The sequence below is a fragment of the Oncorhynchus keta genome, chromosome 28 (genome assembly GCF_023373465.1).
Source record: "Oncorhynchus keta strain PuntledgeMale-10-30-2019 chromosome 28, Oket_V2, whole genome shotgun sequence".
Classification (NCBI taxonomy): Eukaryota; Metazoa; Chordata; class Actinopteri; order Salmoniformes; family Salmonidae; genus Oncorhynchus; species Oncorhynchus keta.
In genome coordinates, this window is record NC_068448.1 from 65,410,180 (window position 1) to 65,427,906 (window position 17,727).

The 17,727-nt window shown below is 44.6% G+C and overlaps 1 protein-coding gene across 1 annotated transcript in view; it reads right to left on the minus strand.

Annotated features, from left to right (window-relative positions):
• LOC127912862 (polycystic kidney disease 1 like 1-like) overlaps positions 1–17,727 on the minus strand; it is a 62,587-nt gene that overhangs the window by 13,434 nt on the left and 31,426 nt on the right. The window lies entirely within an intron of this gene.

Consider the following 17,727-nt stretch of genomic DNA (forward strand, 5'->3'; position numbering starts at 1 on the left):
TGCTGTGTGTTGAATATGGCTGAATGATTGGCTGTAGTCAGTGAATAGTATTCTTACATGTAGTGCGTGAGTGAGCACGTTGCTGGAGACCGGCCGGTGGTCTGTCCTGGACACCGAGGCTGGGCACCTGCTGCACCTCAGGTTGACCTCTGGTAACTGCAATCACACACTGTACACACACACACATATATATATGTATGCACGCACACATGTTATGTTCTTCTATCTAGTGAGACCTCAAGTTTTTCCATTCAAATATCTTTTTCCATAACTGGCTTGTCCTGTGATTACCATAAACCTTAGTGGATTCCAGAGCCTAGAGCCTAACTCTAAACTGTAATACATTTTTACACTAGTTGTACCTAACACTAAACTCCCTAGCGTAAAATAGCCTTTGTCCTTATGGGATGTGGGCAATGTATCACTGGGATAGAAGAACAAACACACACACGTTTTGTTCTTCTATTCTCGTGGGGACCCTAATTCATTTCATTCAAATCTATTTTCCTAAACCTGTCTCACTCCTAACCCTACCTCACCTAATCATAGCCTAGAAGCCTAGTTATAACCACGGTGGAATGTTCTTGTTTTATCTCATACTCACACTGCTGCTAAACTCAAGCTGCGTGTGTGTTCCAGCTGTAGCCACTTGAGCCCATTGACATGATCGTTTGTGGTGGCAAATGATGACTCCTTGGTCCTCAGACCACACAGGATGGAGTTTAATCTCAGGTTCATGGGGAAGTATGTTCAGCTTGAGTATGCATGTGTCTCTTTTCCTCGGCACGCTTTCACTCTCTCTCTTTTCTCCCTCTCCTCTCATCTCTTCAATGCTCTAATCCCGTGTGTCCTTCTACCGTGTCTCCTATCCCCTCTCTCCTTGGTGGTTTGACACAGTTCTGTAACTCTCTCCTCTGCCCTCGGTAACCACTCAGTCTCTGAGAAGCGCTGGATGGAAGTGGAAAGCATATACTGGCTCACATTATCAGAGATACGCTGGTGTTGTCGCACGTCACTGATAAACTGTCGTGACAGAAGGAACTCATCTGGCTTTACAACTGCTGTTTAATGATTGAGAAGAACATTGAACTTGAAACGTTCACATCGAAAAGGTTGAAACTGATCTTGAATGTAGAATCTTATTGTCTGGTTACTACAGCAGAGATGTGGCAAAGCAACAGATGTGGTGTTGCTCCATGGACATTTTGTAGGGGTGGCATTTTCGTGAAGTGAATGAAGTCTGGGGAAAAAGTGAAATTACAGAGCTTCAGTATGCCTTTACACAGAAATGCACTACAAGCATTTCCTGTATATTATACCTATCGTCTAGTCGTATTATACCTCATTCTCTTTAATGACAAAGTTATGGTAAAGAAAACAGCCATCTGTGGTCATTGTGGAAGCTTTCGATATTGATGTATTAGGCTCCTCTCACTGGTGCTGTGAAAGATGCATCGGAAAGGAAACACAGGGGAGACAAACAGGCATTGGTAATACTGCTAGTTTAGTTTGTAAAACTGAGCTGAGTGTCTTGGCAGGTGAGTTTGCGCTTTGAAGTTCCATAGGTCCATTGTGAAACAGCTCAGTCAGAAATTGCGGCTAATAGGCTCAGCTGGCAGATGCAGGGAACGCCTGGCGGACAGGCTGTTGGCTGCTGATCTTGGTGGCTTTACTGGAGTCGTAGGAGACTCTTTCTCTGGTCTAAAATAATATCCCAGCTCCAGGGCAGTGATTGAGGACATTGCCCTGTATGTAAGTGCCGTCTTTCGGAGTGGGGCGTTAAACGGCTTCTGTGATCACTAAGTCCATGACACTAAATGTATCCCGGTTTCCCTATTCTATCATCACCGGCCACCTAATCATCCCAGCCATTGGCATTCATCCCCTCCTCTCCCATGTTATTTCCCCTGGTCATTGCTGTAAATGAGAGTGTGTTGCTCAGTCAACACCTGGTAGTAAGGGTAGAAAACCTGAACAAGAACACTCAGACAGTGAGTGTCGAGGTCTACGGGGTTTGGGTCTGTCAGGCCGGCAGAAGAAGACACTTTGTCTGTCTGTGAACACAGGAGTAGCAGCACTCATCTGTATATCGCGTGCATTTGTTTTATTTGTGGGGTTGCTGGTACTTCTTTGGATGAACAATATATATGTTCATATGAACAACACCTGGTAATCACTGCTCCCAGCTCCTCCACTATCTGGAGGCTGCTGTTGGTGGTATCGCTCTAAATAAATATCTCCTTTTCTGCTCGCCACCTTGTTCAACTCTTCAGGCTGCTGTTGGTAGTGATGCTCAGCCTCACCATCATCTCCTTTCTGCTCACTCACTGTTTCTGGGCTGCTGTTGGCTAGTGGTGATCTTTCAGCTCTCATCCTTGTTCTTCTGGAGCCTTGATGGCCAGTGATGCTCAGCTCACAGAGAGCCTGCTCCACTGCCTGCTCCTCCCACAGGCTGCTGTAGTGGTGTCTTCAGCTTTCCTGCTCTGTCATCTCCTTTCTGCTCCTCACGCTAAGACTGCTGTGGTGATGCTCAGCTCCTCTCCGTCACCTCCTTTTCTGCTCCTCCCGCCTCCTCACTGGCTTTCTGGCCCCCCTGACTGTTGGTCAGCTGCTACAATTGGAGTAGAGGTAATGGAACAAGCAAGTATTTCATCATAATGGACAACATTGCTTTACATGTCTGCTCCTACCTACGTTCCATGCTGTTCGGCTCCTAACTGTTCAACTCGCGATTTCCCAAGCGTTCTTCAGATTCTTGAACAGGCACTTTGAGCAATTACATTTGCTGCGTTTGTGGGTGTGACGGCGCAATAATGCTGACTACGTGTGACCCGCAACCTAACCTCTCAACGTCGCTGCAATCAAACGTTGTCTCTTACGCGCTCGAAGCAAAATGAGGAAAAAAGAAAATGATGTTGACACCATTCAAATCTCAAAAATGAGCCTAGCTGTGATCCCTTAATATCGGAAGCGGTGTGTTGGCAAGCATTATCACCTGTAGCCCAAATGATACGGCATGAGTAACTATAAATAAATGGCATGGTATGCCCATCTATATTTTGCTTTAATAACAGAGATCAGCATTACTGTCATGGAATACGCTGATGGGGGGTATCATTATTCAGTAATTGCATCTTCAGCTCTTAGCCAAGTCTGAGCTCAGTGCTGCTGGATATACTGCTCACAGCAAATGGCAGGCATAATAGTTGGAATTTAACATACATAAAGTGCTAAATAAGTTGGCTGAGACAGATAACACTGAAGGTCTTCAGAAATGCTGATCTTTTGAGACATTGTGAGGCCAAGCCGGGCTGTGGGTGCTGATTACTGACCTTCTGTGTCAGCTTGGAGCGATGCGACAACGGCCAGTCAATGCTGTGCGCCAAGATGTCAAACATCTCATATTAAATTCCTCAAGATCATGCCATCTCTGGCATTTAAGCTATTCTCTGCAATCCACCACAGTATCATTTCAAATATGCTGCAGCAAGCAGGTGTCACCACATGGCACCTGTTAACTCCACCGGTTATCCCCTCTCCTTGTTCAGTGGGCAGTCGCTCTGCTGCCACCCGATCCCATGTTTCATTTTCCTGACTGTCTGTTTTACACCAGTTTCCCATCTCGCATATTTAACAATTTCCTTTTCTGTTGGTATATTAACGTGTGTTGAAGTCGTATCTATTTTGTATTTGTTTTATAACAGGATTTTTGTTAAGATACTGAATAGTACATTGGTTTTACTCTTACCTCTGTCTGCGCTGACTCGCCGTTATCCTCTGAATAGACTCTGACCACAGAAAAAACACGGCCATTTTTCCTTACGAAGAAGGAATTTCAGCACAAATAGGATTCAAATGAATCACTAACCTCTGATGATCTTCATCGAATGATATAAGAATAAATGACACACAGCCATGTATGTTTTGTTTGATGAAAATTCATATTTATCAGAATGGTTTACATTGGCACGTACATTCTTCAGTTCCAAACATCAGTATTTTGCATAGCCATTCAGCAAATACTCATCAAGATATGTATTGTAAGTTACACATGGAATTATAGATATACCTCCCTTAATGCAACAGCTGTCAGGACTACCAGAATTGAACCCAGAAAGACACCAGAGACAAGGTAATGCAAAACCAGTGACTGCCCCAGTAATCAATGAACGTGGGCTCGTTCGGAGAAGGAGTGAGTGGGGTGATGGGAATGTGGGTAGTGGATAACAACACGCGAAGAATGGTGGTGAGAGGAGAGGCAGCAGGAATGGGTGATGGTGGTTAGACGGATCAATGAATAACAACACGCGGCTGGCTGGCGGTCAGGGCAGGGGTATGAAGGCAGCGGCGTGGGGTGATGGGAGTGAATAGACGAATCCCAATGGTCTTCTTTACCTTGGCTAGCAAGGTTCTGAGTGAGAAGAGAGGCAGCAGAAGCGTGGGATGGACTGATCCCAATGGATGGCTGGCACACGCAGGCTGGCGGCATTGAGGATGAGGTAGCAGGGTGCAGGTGAGGCTGGCTGGGTGGCGTGGGAGTGGTGGTGGGTCAATGGATAACTCTACACTGGCAACGGCTGTTAGATGGTATGAGGTGAGCAGGAAGGTGGAGGTTGATGCTTTGGGCTCAATGGATAACAACACACTGTTATGGCCAAAGGAGTAACAGGCTGGGTGAGGAAGCGGCTGCGAGGTGAGGTGATGGGAAGTGAACAGGCTCAATGAATAACGCGCGGTGACGTACGGGAGCAGGGTATGAGACTGCTGAGTGGAGAAGAGTGGGTTGATGGGGTGAGATTAGACGAATCAATGGATAACGGTGACTGGCAAGTGAGATAGTATATTGAGGATGGCGATATGAAGGATGAGGTATGACGGGAATGGGTATGTCAGGGATGAATGGGTTCACGTGGTGATGAACAAAGCGGCCCGATGAGATGAGGCAAGCAGAGCGTACTGCTGTAAGCTCTATAAACTGGAGGCTAGTAACGGCATACTGTTCATGGCTAGCGATCGACGAGAAGGCTGGATGTCGGGTCAGAAACTTTGAGAAGGAAGGTGATCGAGACAGTGTGCCCAGTACTGATGGGACGGTGAACATCGATCTCCCAACAACTATTAGCCGACGACCAGGCGGGTGTGTTTTAGTGACGGCCGCTTCGGGAACGAAACACAGGCGAAGCACGAGACTCGGGAAGCGAGATTCGTGACGGCTGCTGTGTCGAGAACTCAAAAAGCATGGCAAACGATACGCCTAATCTGAGGCCGGCTCAGTAAAGATCGCAATAGCACAGCGATGGCGTCAACAACAAACAATAAATTACCTGATAAGTATTCACCCCACACGATGATCTACATCGAAAAATCCCAGGTCCCACAATAAATGTTTGTTTTGTTGATAATATCCGTTATGTCCAAATACCTTCTTTATTAGCGGCGTTTGTTCGCCTGCAAGCTGTCATTCAGTGGCGTTATCGGTTCAGCTCAGGGTGCCATTACAGTCGAAACATTTCAGGCTAAGTAAGAATCGTCATTAGGATGTTTTTGGCTTTATATAGCTTCAATAAAGTTTCAGCCGGAGTATTCCTTCATCTTCATGAGCAATGGAACGCAAGTGGGTACCATGAGGGTGCGTGATCAGAAAGCAGCGATGAACACCTGATGCATTCTGCTCTCATTCCTCCCACAACACCCATAAGTCTCATTAAAATGTATATTATTGGTTGACATCTAGTGTAACCCCTAGGCAGTGCAACATCATTATTGTATCTCAAGGGGATTTTCGTGGGGACTCTGTGAGCCATCTAAAGCTCCAGATTTCTCACTTCCTGTTTTGATTTCAACATTTGCCTGCCATATGGTTCTGTTCTCACATACATCATTCAAACAGTTTTAGAAACTTTAAATTATTTTCTATCAATACTAATAATAATATGCATATATTAGCAACTGAGACTGAAAGAGCGGGCTGTTTGCTGGGCCTTATTCATCAGAAGCTTCTCAATGCACCTTTAGCCATAAGTTAACAGTAGAGTTGCTCACATAAATTCATGAATTCTGTGTTCCTGAATCTGTCCTTTGTCTGTGTATGTGCCACCTGAATGTACTGGCTCTGTCTTTACCCTCATATCTCATTCAGACAAAGGCACAGACAGTTCCCCTTCACACACACTGCAAATACACACTGCAAATACACACAAAGCCTGTATTTATCAAGTTACTATTACAACATGTTCACCTCATTACATACCTTTTCCTGAGCAAACCTAGCATAATTGTCTGTTGTGTGTTTGTGTGTGTGTCAGGTCCATATTGTGCTGTATGGAGAGGATGGTGTCTGGACGAACAGCTGCATGACTTGATGCTGCCTGTTGAAGGAACTCAGGAGGCTACTGCAGTGTAGCTATAACATTACAGCTACAGTATCTAAGCCTTTACAATGCACTACTATACATCTCTATTTTGTTACTATGAGACGCTTGTGTCATCAATCAGCTTAGCCAGGCAGCTCATGTGAGCTGTCCGTCCCAGCTACGGCCACGGAAAGCAAGAGCTGCCCTGTAATCCCCATGTCCTGACATGTGTCTTTCTGCTCAGTACACTATGGAGACGGTCTAGGCCCTGTGAGAACTCACCTGTGGCATGATGGCTTTGCTGGCCCCTCCCCCACCTCTGCCTCAGGTTTGGAGGCCTGAGGTGACTGGTAGTGAGCAGGCGAGCTGGCTGTTCCTAGGCGGGAGCAGACAGGTAGGAAAGAGACTGGGTCTGGGAATTCACTGGAAGTAACACACCTGGATGCACACGATGTACACATGCCACCACACGCACTACACACACACACACACACATACGCGTGTGTGCGTACACACACACACTGCGCAGTTGTTCCCATTCAAAAATTCTATTTTCTATAAACCTAACCACTACTTCTAAACCTGCAACCCTAACTAACCCATATTTCTGGCCTAAACCTGGCTGGCCTAACCTAATTCCTGGCCTAAACCCTAACACCTAACTAATTCCCTAACCTAATTCACAACCTTACTCTAAACCTAGCAACCTAACCTAATTCACAACACAAACTTACAACACAACTAATTCTAACCACAACACAGTATAAATTTTTGACATGTACGTGATTGATTTTGTTATTGAAACTTCTGTACTCACAAGCACAGTAACGTGAGGCACACACACACCAAACTCATTGTCTAATGATGAGCTAGCTTATGTCATATATGTATATGTTGTTACCCTGTCGTAATGTGTGTCATCTGCTTTCTTATGTTATTTTGTCATGTGTGTGTCATCTGCTGCTTGTATGTTATTTTTGTCATGGCTGTTGACATCTGCTCTTTATGTCTTATTTTGTCATGTGTTGTATGCCTTCTTATATATTTATTTTGTCATGTATTGTATGTCATCTGCTGCTATATGTTATTTTGTCATGTCTTGGTAATAAATCTCTTAACTCTTAATATGTATTTTTATTATGTGTTGTATATAAATAACTGTATATGTTATTTTTGTCATGTGCAGATGTCATCTGCCTATGTTATTTTTGTTATATTGTGACATGTCATCTTTAATATTATTTTGTCATGTGTTGTGTCGCTCTGCTGCCCAATATGTTATTTTTATTATGTGTTGTGTCATCTTATGTATATGTTATTTTGTTATGTGTTGATAGCTGTCATCTGCTCTTAATATGCCATTTTGTTGCTGTGTTATTGCTGTCATCTTATATATGTTATTTTGTCATGACTACATGTCATCTGCCTGCTAATATGTTATTTTTGACCCGTAATGTTATTTATATAAACTCTTATATATATGTTATTTTGTCGTAATGTTATTTATGTCATCTGCTTTCTTAATATGTTATTTTGTTATGTGTTAATGCTAATAAATCTTGCTCTTTATATATTGACACATCGTAACAACAAAACCACCTTTCTTAACTGTATTATTTTGTTAACAATATTGTATATTAAATGCCTTTCTTTGTATGTTTATTTTTGTCGTAATATTATTATGTCATCTGCTCTTGTATGTTATTTTGTCATGTCGTGTGTCATCTGCTCTTTAGCATATGTTATTTTTGTCATGTGTGTTGTGTCATCGCTCTTAATATGTTATTTTGATAAATAATGTGTTGGCGTAATAAATGCGCTTCTTTATATGGTATTTTTGTCAAGTATTGTTATTCTTAATATGTTATTTGTCATGTGTTGTATGTCATCTGCTCTTATGTTATTTTGTCGTAATGTTATTTTTATATCTATCTTATGTTATTTTTGTGTATTGGTATGTCATGCGCTGTAATATGTTATTTTTGTCGTAATGGCTCGTGTGATAAATATGTATATGTTATTTTGTTATAATGTTGTATGTCGTATATATATGTTTTGTCATGTGTTGGCTTGTAATAAATGCTATGTAATATATTTTGTTAATGTGTTGATGTCTTTCTTGTATGTTATTTTGTTATGTGTTGTATCTATCTTAATATGTTATTTTTGTTATGTGTTGGTATGTCTGCTTTCTTATATGTGGCTCGAGTATGATAATCTGCTCTTGTATTATTTTTATTATGTGTTGTGCTAGTAAACATCTTGTATGTAAACATTGACGTATGTCATCTGCTCTTGTATGACATTTTGTTGTATTGTTGTATGTCATCTGTCTTAACTGTATTATTTTGTCATGTGTTGACGATAAATGCTAACTAACTGTATGTTATTTTTGTTAATGTGTTGTAATGCGCTCTGTATGTTATTTTTTGTCGTCATGTGTTAATACTTCTTAATATGTTATTTTGTTGTAATGTGGCTTAATAAGCTCTGCTCTTAATATCTTATTTTGTCGTAATGTAATTCTGTCATCTGCTTTCTTAAATGTTATTTTGTATGTGTTGTGTCTTATGTATGTTATTTTTGTCATGTGTTGTATGTCATCTGCTCTTAATATGTATTTTTGTTGTGTGTTGTATGTCATCTGCTCTTTCATGGTATTTTTGTCATGTGTTTGTGTAGCTATCTGGCTTTGTCGGCTGCCTGTCAGACATGATTTGTCTGCGGTCCCTACTAGCGTGTTCACTCACACACAGCGCCTCAGTGTCTGCTGCTGAGGTATGTGGTAACTACGTCTGGCCTCGATGACGAAATGAACGTCAAATATCAATCAATCAATCTGTCATTATGGGCAACTACACTATCCCATAATGCTGTGTCTATTCCGAATACGCGGAAATAGGCATCGGCGTATCTGTTCCTAACGGCTGGTACTGGCCTGGCTGTTACTGTCAGCGCTTCTCCTGTATCGGAAACAAGAGGTCGGGGTCAAGCTGGGAGGCGTGGTCAGGCTGCCAGACGCTAGTAGAACACACATACACGCATGCAGGCACTCACTGTAGCTTGCATATTCTTTCTTGTGGATGATTTGAACAGGTGAAGTAGTCCCAGGGTGATGAATCTTTCTTCTCTCTCTATCTCTATCATGTAATGCTCTTTCCCCAGCTGATAAGCGATTGGCGGTATGACAATGTGTTTGACTCTATATATAGTCTGCAGCAGTGGCCTGGAGGAAGAAATATGGTGACACACTCTTCTATTCTTGCATTTGAGAAAATATGTGTTTGGCTTCTGTCATTTGACATGTACTTAATATTAGGTATCATGTTCTCTCACCTTCTCTCATGTCTCAGGGCTCAGTGCAGGTAGGATCTGTGGCAAGGGAATCTGGTAATGCGGGCGTCAGATCTATTGAGAGTTCTTTGACAGGAGAAAGTCTCCTCAGGCCTGCAGTGATTTTGACAGCAGCGGGTTGCTAGGCGGCAGTGTCCCAGACGGCAACAGCATTAGCAGGAGAGGATGCGTAACCTCAACGATAGCTCCAAACTGCTAGGCAGCACAACCAGGTGAATGTTTAGAAGTCAACCCACCGGCTGGGTCTGCTAGCCTGAGCCTGGGCAGTGGTCACTTGCTCGTCTTGAGATCAGGTAATACATAAGGCAAGGTAGCTATCATACTGTATTATAGAGTGATACAGAAATGATTGCAGATGATACATTGTTTGCAGGCGTTGTGTTTTGTGGTGTGGCGTGGCTGGATAATGGCGTGTTATGGCAGACCTTTACTGTGGTCCATTCTGTCTTCTTCTTTGCTCTCCTGTGCCACTCATCAGCCGGCCAGTGTTAAACCAAACTGATGTTTCAAACCCAACTAGCATGAACCCCAACAGCAAACGGGCAAACACAAATATAAAAGCTTAACCTTTGCGGAAACCAAAAGTGGTTGCCGTCAATAATTTACTATTGACACTCAGAAAAACATTGATGAGTGATCTGTTTATTCTTTTTCTAGATCTTGCCGTGGCTGTGATCTCCTGCGGTAAGTTTCCTGAGTTTCGAGCGAAACTCAGAGCTGTGGACCCAGACAACTCTGTCCCAGAGCTCTTCTGCTCAGCCCTCATCTGCTGGGGAAAGATATCTCACTGACAGGGCAACAACATCATCCTACTCTCTAACAGATGAGCCAACTGCTCAATTTTATTCATATTATTTAAAGAATGACAAGACAGTCTTTGCTTTGTGTTATTGACAGGTGGCTGGCGGCCTTACCGTCAGAAGAACTCATTGTCTGTCTGTGCGCCACTGCCTGAGGAGCTGAGCAGGGGGAGAAACATGTTCTGCTTGTGTGTGTGTGTGTCTTTTTCGCTGTGTGTGTTTCTGACAGTCAGCTCAATAGAGAGATGACATTTCTGACAGTCCCCTCCCATAGGAGATGACGTGTTCTGACCCGGTCTGTTCCTCCCAGCAGGAGACATTGATGGCCCAGTGTCGTGTTCCTGACCCAGTCTGTCCCCCTCCGTAGGAGATGGCAGTGTGTTCTGACAGTCTGTCCCACTCCATAGGGGAGGTGGCAGTGTTTCTGACCCAGTCTGTTCCCTCCATAGAGAGAAGATAACCAGAATTTCTGTTGATCTGTCCCCTCCATATGGCAGTGGTTTCTGACAGTCTGTTTACTCCATGAGGAAGATGACTCTGTCCCCCTCCATAAGGGAATGGCAGTGTGTTCTGACGTCTGACAGCAGGGAAGATGACATTTCTGACCAGTGTCCCTCCATAGGAGATGTGTCTGATGTCTCCCGTAGGGAGATGGCAGTGTTTCCTGACCCAGTCTGACCTCCATAGAGATGGCAGTGTTGATCATATAGAAGATGACATTTCTGATCTATTCCCTCCATGTTCTGACTGATCTGTCCCTCCGTAAGAAGGCTCTTTGATATTGTTCCCTCCATGAGGAAGATATTGTGTCGTGCCATCTACTGTGTGTGACCTATGGCGCTTCGCACAGAGACGTATGCGGCCGCGTCGAGTACAGTTCTGGGGCCAGGAGGAAGCAGGAATATAATCCCCCAGTATCTGCGGTTTGTGCTTGTTAGCATATTCATATGTATACATTTCACTGATCATTATGACTGTTTCAACAAGAGCAAGGCCCACATGTCCCATCAAGCATGATAGTGGTGGTATAACCAGTGTGCTGGTGAGACAGGCAACTGTGCACAACAACATATCAACAACTGAAGAAAGATGTGTAATGTCAACTATGTGTAATAATACAATGAATAATGGCTAATGTCTGTCAATGTAATAATAATGTATTAATATTAATAATGTGTAATGTGTCAATGTGTGTCTCTTTACAACTGCGCTATCTCCCATATTAGTGAAGTGCTGAGTATATATTCTGACAGGAAACCTTGAAAAGGGGAAGATTGATGTTTCCAGCATCCCATGCCAGGTAAACCAGGGGAATGGACGCATCTCATTTAACTGACCGGGCTACTGGGAACTGTTAAAAATGTTGACATTTAAATAGTAGAATTACTCCGTTTTTAATCTCTGTAAACTACGGAGTTCACTTGCATCAACGAGAGAATGTAACGTGGAGTGTATTTGAGAACAGAAAATGACATTTTCTATGCATGGTGTAGACTTTACCGTGTACATACATTCCCCAACAATGCATATTTAAAAAGTAAGATTTTTCAAAAATACGAAAGTGGCACAATAAATGGCAGACTACAGGAGTACTGGTACTGAAGAGTCATTTAACAGGAGTTGAGAACAGTTGAGCGTAATATATACGTAATAGTGGGAGGTAGAGCGTGGCACTAAACTATCCCAGGCACTACAACCAAACAGGTAGCAGCAGTGTAAGAGTGTAATGTCTATATGTGTGTGTGTGTGTGTGTGTGTGTGTGTGTGTGTGGTATGAGTGGCGTGGTATTATTATGTTGGAGTCGGTGTGCGTAAATCCCGGTGGTGACCCATGAAACGTGCAAGTAGATGGTGTCTAAATAAGTCTAAGCCAGCAGATGCCAAGCAGTTTCCACATACAACGTGTTCTTCTGTCAGTGCAATGTCTGGCTTTGTAAACTTTTTGGATTTGAGGTATGTCCAGCAATCTTTCGGCTTCTGAGGGGAAGAGGCATCGTGACTTTCTTCCTGGCTGTGTTGTGTGTTGGGCCATGATCGGTCGCTTAGTGATGTGGACCGATGAGCGATCTCGACCTGCTCCGCACAGCCCCTTACGATGAATGAGAAGCGATATCGGTTTCCTGTAGTTCCGCGATCGCTCCTTTTATTCTTTGATGGAAGAACTGACACACTGCCGGATACTCTGGCCTCCTTTCTATAGTCTATAGTCTCATCATTGATCAACCTACCACCACAATATCGTCATTAAACACCAACTGATGTTGGAGTCGTGTGCAGCCCTTTTTGTCGTGTGAGTGGCTGGGAGTACATATTCAAATCTGCCCTGAAGGAGCCGGTGAGGTCAGCGGCGGATGTGTTGGTACCCTACCCTGCCTGAGGCAATAAAGGTGTCCAGATCTGCAGAGGGGCAGACGTTCAGGAATCACTAGCAGTGATGACTTGAATTTTGCTAGCCAATTGAGCAGCGAGCTGTAGTCAATGAGCCGGCAAACTCTCTGGTCCCAAAAAAATATATCAATAGCAGAGAGTGTAGTCGGTGCCTGTGAGGTAGGTGGGTGAGGACAAATGGGGTGTCTACTCTGGCGTGCATTAAGAGCCCATGCACTTATCGTAGAGTAGGGTGTTAACCCGTGTCCTGACTAAATTCACAATCACCACTAGGCTGCATCCGCGGTCGCAAATATTCCCCGGTTTGGTGTGTTCATCCTCTCTCCGTAACTATTCCCCGGAGTCGTACTTTACAAATGAAGGCGTTCTCAATCAGTACCTGGTAAATAACAGATAAATAAAATAAAATAAATAAAATATAACCTTAACCTTACCTTCACCCATTCAGAAATACTAACTAACGCAGCGTCACCATTCAGAGTTAATACTAACCTTAACTTACTTCACCATTCAGTTATGCAACCCTTACCTTCACCATTAATTATACTAACCTTAAACCTACCTTCACCGTCGAAGTGCAACCTTAACCGCCTTCACCATTCAGGAGTTAATACCTAACCTTAACCCTTGCAGCCATTCAGAAGTAACTCAACACACTTCACCATTCAGGGTAATATAACGCCAACCGCCGCAGCGTCACCGAATTCAGGGTTAATACCTAACCTTAAACATCACCATTCGAGATACCTGGCTGCAAACGCACGTCAGTAGCAACACATCTGTCAGGATTAATACCTAACCTTAACCACCTTCACCATTCAGGGTAATACCCTAACCTTAAACCTGTCACCATTCAGGGATTAATACCCACAACCTTAAACCTTACCTTCACCATTCAGAGACCCAATACCCAACTGGCCTTGCCTTCACCATTCAGTATCTACAACCTTGGCCCTATCACCATTCAGTAATCTCCTAACCTTAACCCTTACCTTCACCATTCAGAAGTATGCTACTGCCACTCGCAATTCTAACAGCAACCGCCTTCTGCATTCAGGGTAACTCTTAACTGCCTTCTGCCATTCAGGATTAATACCCTGGCAACCACCCCGCATGCCATTCAGAGGATTAACAACCTTAACCTTGCCTTTCACCATTCAGGGTTAATACTACAACCGTAACCCATACTATCAGTTGTCACCTAACCTTCGGAGTTGATATATCATACGCCACGACCGTTTGGAAGACAACTTCAAGTGGCATTTCAGCAGCGGATGGCTCAGGTGCGATGTGAGATGAAGCTTTGTTGTTATGTGCGGCATTCTTGGGGCTGGCGACTATGGTGTCTGCTTGAAACGTGTAGGTATTACATACACGTATTGCAGTACGACTCCTTTTACTGTCGTACGTGAGTCTGTCTGTATTCCATTTTGCTGTGGTGGTCTGCTTTCTTTTAGAGAACAAGAGGTAAGTTGTGTCTGTGTGTTGATAACTAAGTATCATAACAGGTGAACCCCATAACTAGCTCTGACTTGTCCCACTCAGGCTGCTCACTGGCATGTTCAGTCTTCGCAGATGGCGTTACCCAGGCTCGAACTGTCTGCGGTCCCAGCTCAGTGTTACAGGAACTGAGACCTGTACGACAGGTCTATTGCCGGTCAGGGACAACACAATCGGCACCATATAACTACCGTATGCATGAGTAAACAGACTTGAACTTTCACATCATCATGTATCACCAGGCTGTATGTGGGTGGAGTCCAATAGTCGGCAATTGGCCCATTAATCGTACTGGTTAGCCGTTAACAAGCCGTCATTGTAATGAAATAAAATTTGATATTGGCTGACTTGCCTAGGTAAATAAGGTAAATAGCTTTTTAAATGTCTGTTCACTATTCTACAGCACCTTAGCAGACTGTAACGAAACCATGTGTGATGTCACCCTAAGCTATTGCCTTGGGTCAGGGGCGGGGCTAGAATCCTGTCGCTGGCTGGCTGGACAAGTGGCCATGGAGACGGCCCACCAACCTGTTCAGCAGTGTGAGCCCGTGGCCGAGAGTACCTGGTGGGCTTTCCATGTCAGTATCGGCTGGGGTCTACCATTCACCTGCTGTGGAGGCTAGCGCTGGTATGTAATCATGCAGTCCCCAGCCCCAATCTCTAGCAACGCTCTACCATCTGGCATGGCGGTGGGGTGAGAGAAAGTGTTTGGCGGAAGGAGCTACGCCAAGACTTTTAATAGTGAACATCAAAAATGTACTAACCAAGTAAACAAATCAATATATGGTAGGATTTTAGATTCTTCCAGTATCCACCCTTTCTTTGCCTTGATGACAGCTGCTCTTGGCATTTTCTCCAGCCGGCTTCTGGAATGCTTTCACGAAGGGTTCCATATACTGACCGCGACCCAACTTTCTGCGGTCAACAATCGAGAGAGCCATGCGAACGGGACGGTGACGGTGGCGAGCCAGGTCATCAGATAAACTCCATCACTCGCTTCATCACACAGCCACGAGAGGTGTGTTGTGTCATTATCTGTTGAAGGCAGGCAGGTGCATATCGCTGCGAAATGCTGTGTGCCCAATTCTAAATGGAAATGCTGACGTAATGCCGGCAAGCACCTCTCATCCCATGCTTCACGTCAGGAAGCACCTTACCCCAGTCTCTTCTTCAATTTATCACAGTGATATTTCTTTGTGCTCTTCAGCAGCTGGATTTACGGTCTCTCGGGCAGTTGATGTTGAGAGATGTGTGCTGGGCTCTGAAGGCATTGTGGGCTGCAGTGCTTAACTCTGTGAACTTATCCTCTGCTGAGGCTGTCTGGGTTTGCGGCAGTCTCATGAAAGCAGACTCACCTGCTTGACTGAAAAAGCAAAGATTCTTACATTTCGCCAATGTGACGTTCATGCTAGAAAATAAAGATGGACTATTGTTTCTCTTTGCTTGGCTGTTTTCTGGCTGCGGACTTTACTGCGTAGAATGTGTGTGCCACCCTGCCGCAACGCAACTGATTGTAAATATGCCATGTCAACGAAGGCACTGCAGTGAGGCAATTGTGTTGGCACAAATGGTATTAAAGCTGCATCAGAGCTGGGTGACACTTGGAATGTCTCAAATATTAATATATTTTAATTGTTGTTTAACACTTCTTTAATTTTACATGATTCCATATGTGTTATTTCGTGTTGTATTATGAAAAATAAGAAAATCTGAATAGTAGGGTTGTCAAACTTTTGACTGTGCAAAACAAGCGATATGTGTTTGCTCAAACCTCTGCGACCCGATCTCGCGGCGGGTTTCCCCCGCCCTGATCTCTTCCTCGACAACATCCGACTGGTGTCGGGCGTCTGGCCTATCTTTTCAGTCTGCACAGGACTACTAGCAACAAGCAGTGGTGAACTGTAGTGATAGTAAACAAGGCCCATTCCTGTCAGTCTTATCTCGAACATGAAGGCCAATATCTGAAGGTGGCTGGCTTTGTTTGCCTTCATCAGCCATTTTCTGGTTGCCTGGGTCAGCTGGAATCTCCGAATCTGTTCTGCTGGAAGAAGGCATTAACAGATACTGAGACCCCGAGTGGCTTCCTAGTGAGAGAAGAACCCCTCCTACTACTCATACATTATGCAACAATGCATTCTACCAGTCAGGTTGCACTGGTCATATAAATTCTGTCAGCTTCAACCTCTTCATACTCAATCTTCATGACCACGCTGACACTGCTGCCTGCAAACATTTCTCTCATTAGAGAATTTTCTTTCTGTTTGTTTGGCAATGTGCTGCCCTCGTCTTCCTCCGGGTCATTGCTCCTCACTCCAGCCGGCCTCTCTTCCTGGTGGCCTTTCTCTGTGCCTCCAGGCACCACTCCTGGTAACTCTCTCTCCGTCGGGTCGTGTAATCTCACTGGTGACACCTCTCTATCTCCCTCAGGCAATATGCTTCCTGGTAACACTGCGGGCAGTATAATCACGGTGACACTCTGCTGTCTTCCTCCGGGTGTGCTCGGTAACCCTCATCTCTGTCCTCCCAGGCTGTATACTCTGGTAACATGCTCTCTGTCTCCCTCAGGCTGTCTCCTGTGTACTTCTTCTCAATCTCCCTCCGAACAGTACCTTTCTCCTGACATATAATGCCCTCCCGAGCTAACTCTATTGTCTCCATCCAGGCTAGTATATGCTCTGGTAACCTCTCTGTCTCCCTCCGAGCTAATTATGCTCCTGGCTACCTCTGTCTTCTGGCTATGACGTTCCTGGCAACTCTGCTCTCCCAGTGTGCGGCAAATGTAAATGTATACTCTGGTAACACCTCTCTCCCTCCAGGCTAGTCTCCTGTGCACCACATCTCATATCTTGCAGGCCAGTGCTCCTGTGGCACACCTGCTCTGTGCTCCATCCCGGGCTCTGGTGTTCTCTGTCTCCTCGAGCTGTGCCTGTGGCACCTGTCTTCCTCCAGGCTGTATGACAGCTGCAGATGGCAATGCTCCTGGTAACACCTCTGTCTCCTCCCAGGCTGAGGTGCTCACGGTAACACTGCTCTGTCTCTCCATCCCAGGCTTAGTATACTCCTGGTAACACCTCTCTGTCTCCCTCAGGCAAGCATACTCCTGTCTTCCATAAATGCTCCCTCCCGAGGCTGTGTGCTCCTGGTAACACCTGTCTGTCCCTCCCGAGCAGTATGCACACCTGCTCTGTCTCCCTCCCGGAGCCATTGTGCTCACTATTATTTTCTCTGTCTCCTCCAGATGTGCTGAAGTAACCCTCTCTCCTCCAGCCAGTAACCTGTGTACTTCTGCTCTGTCTCCCTCCGAGCCAGTATAATCTGGTGCTGTACGCTGG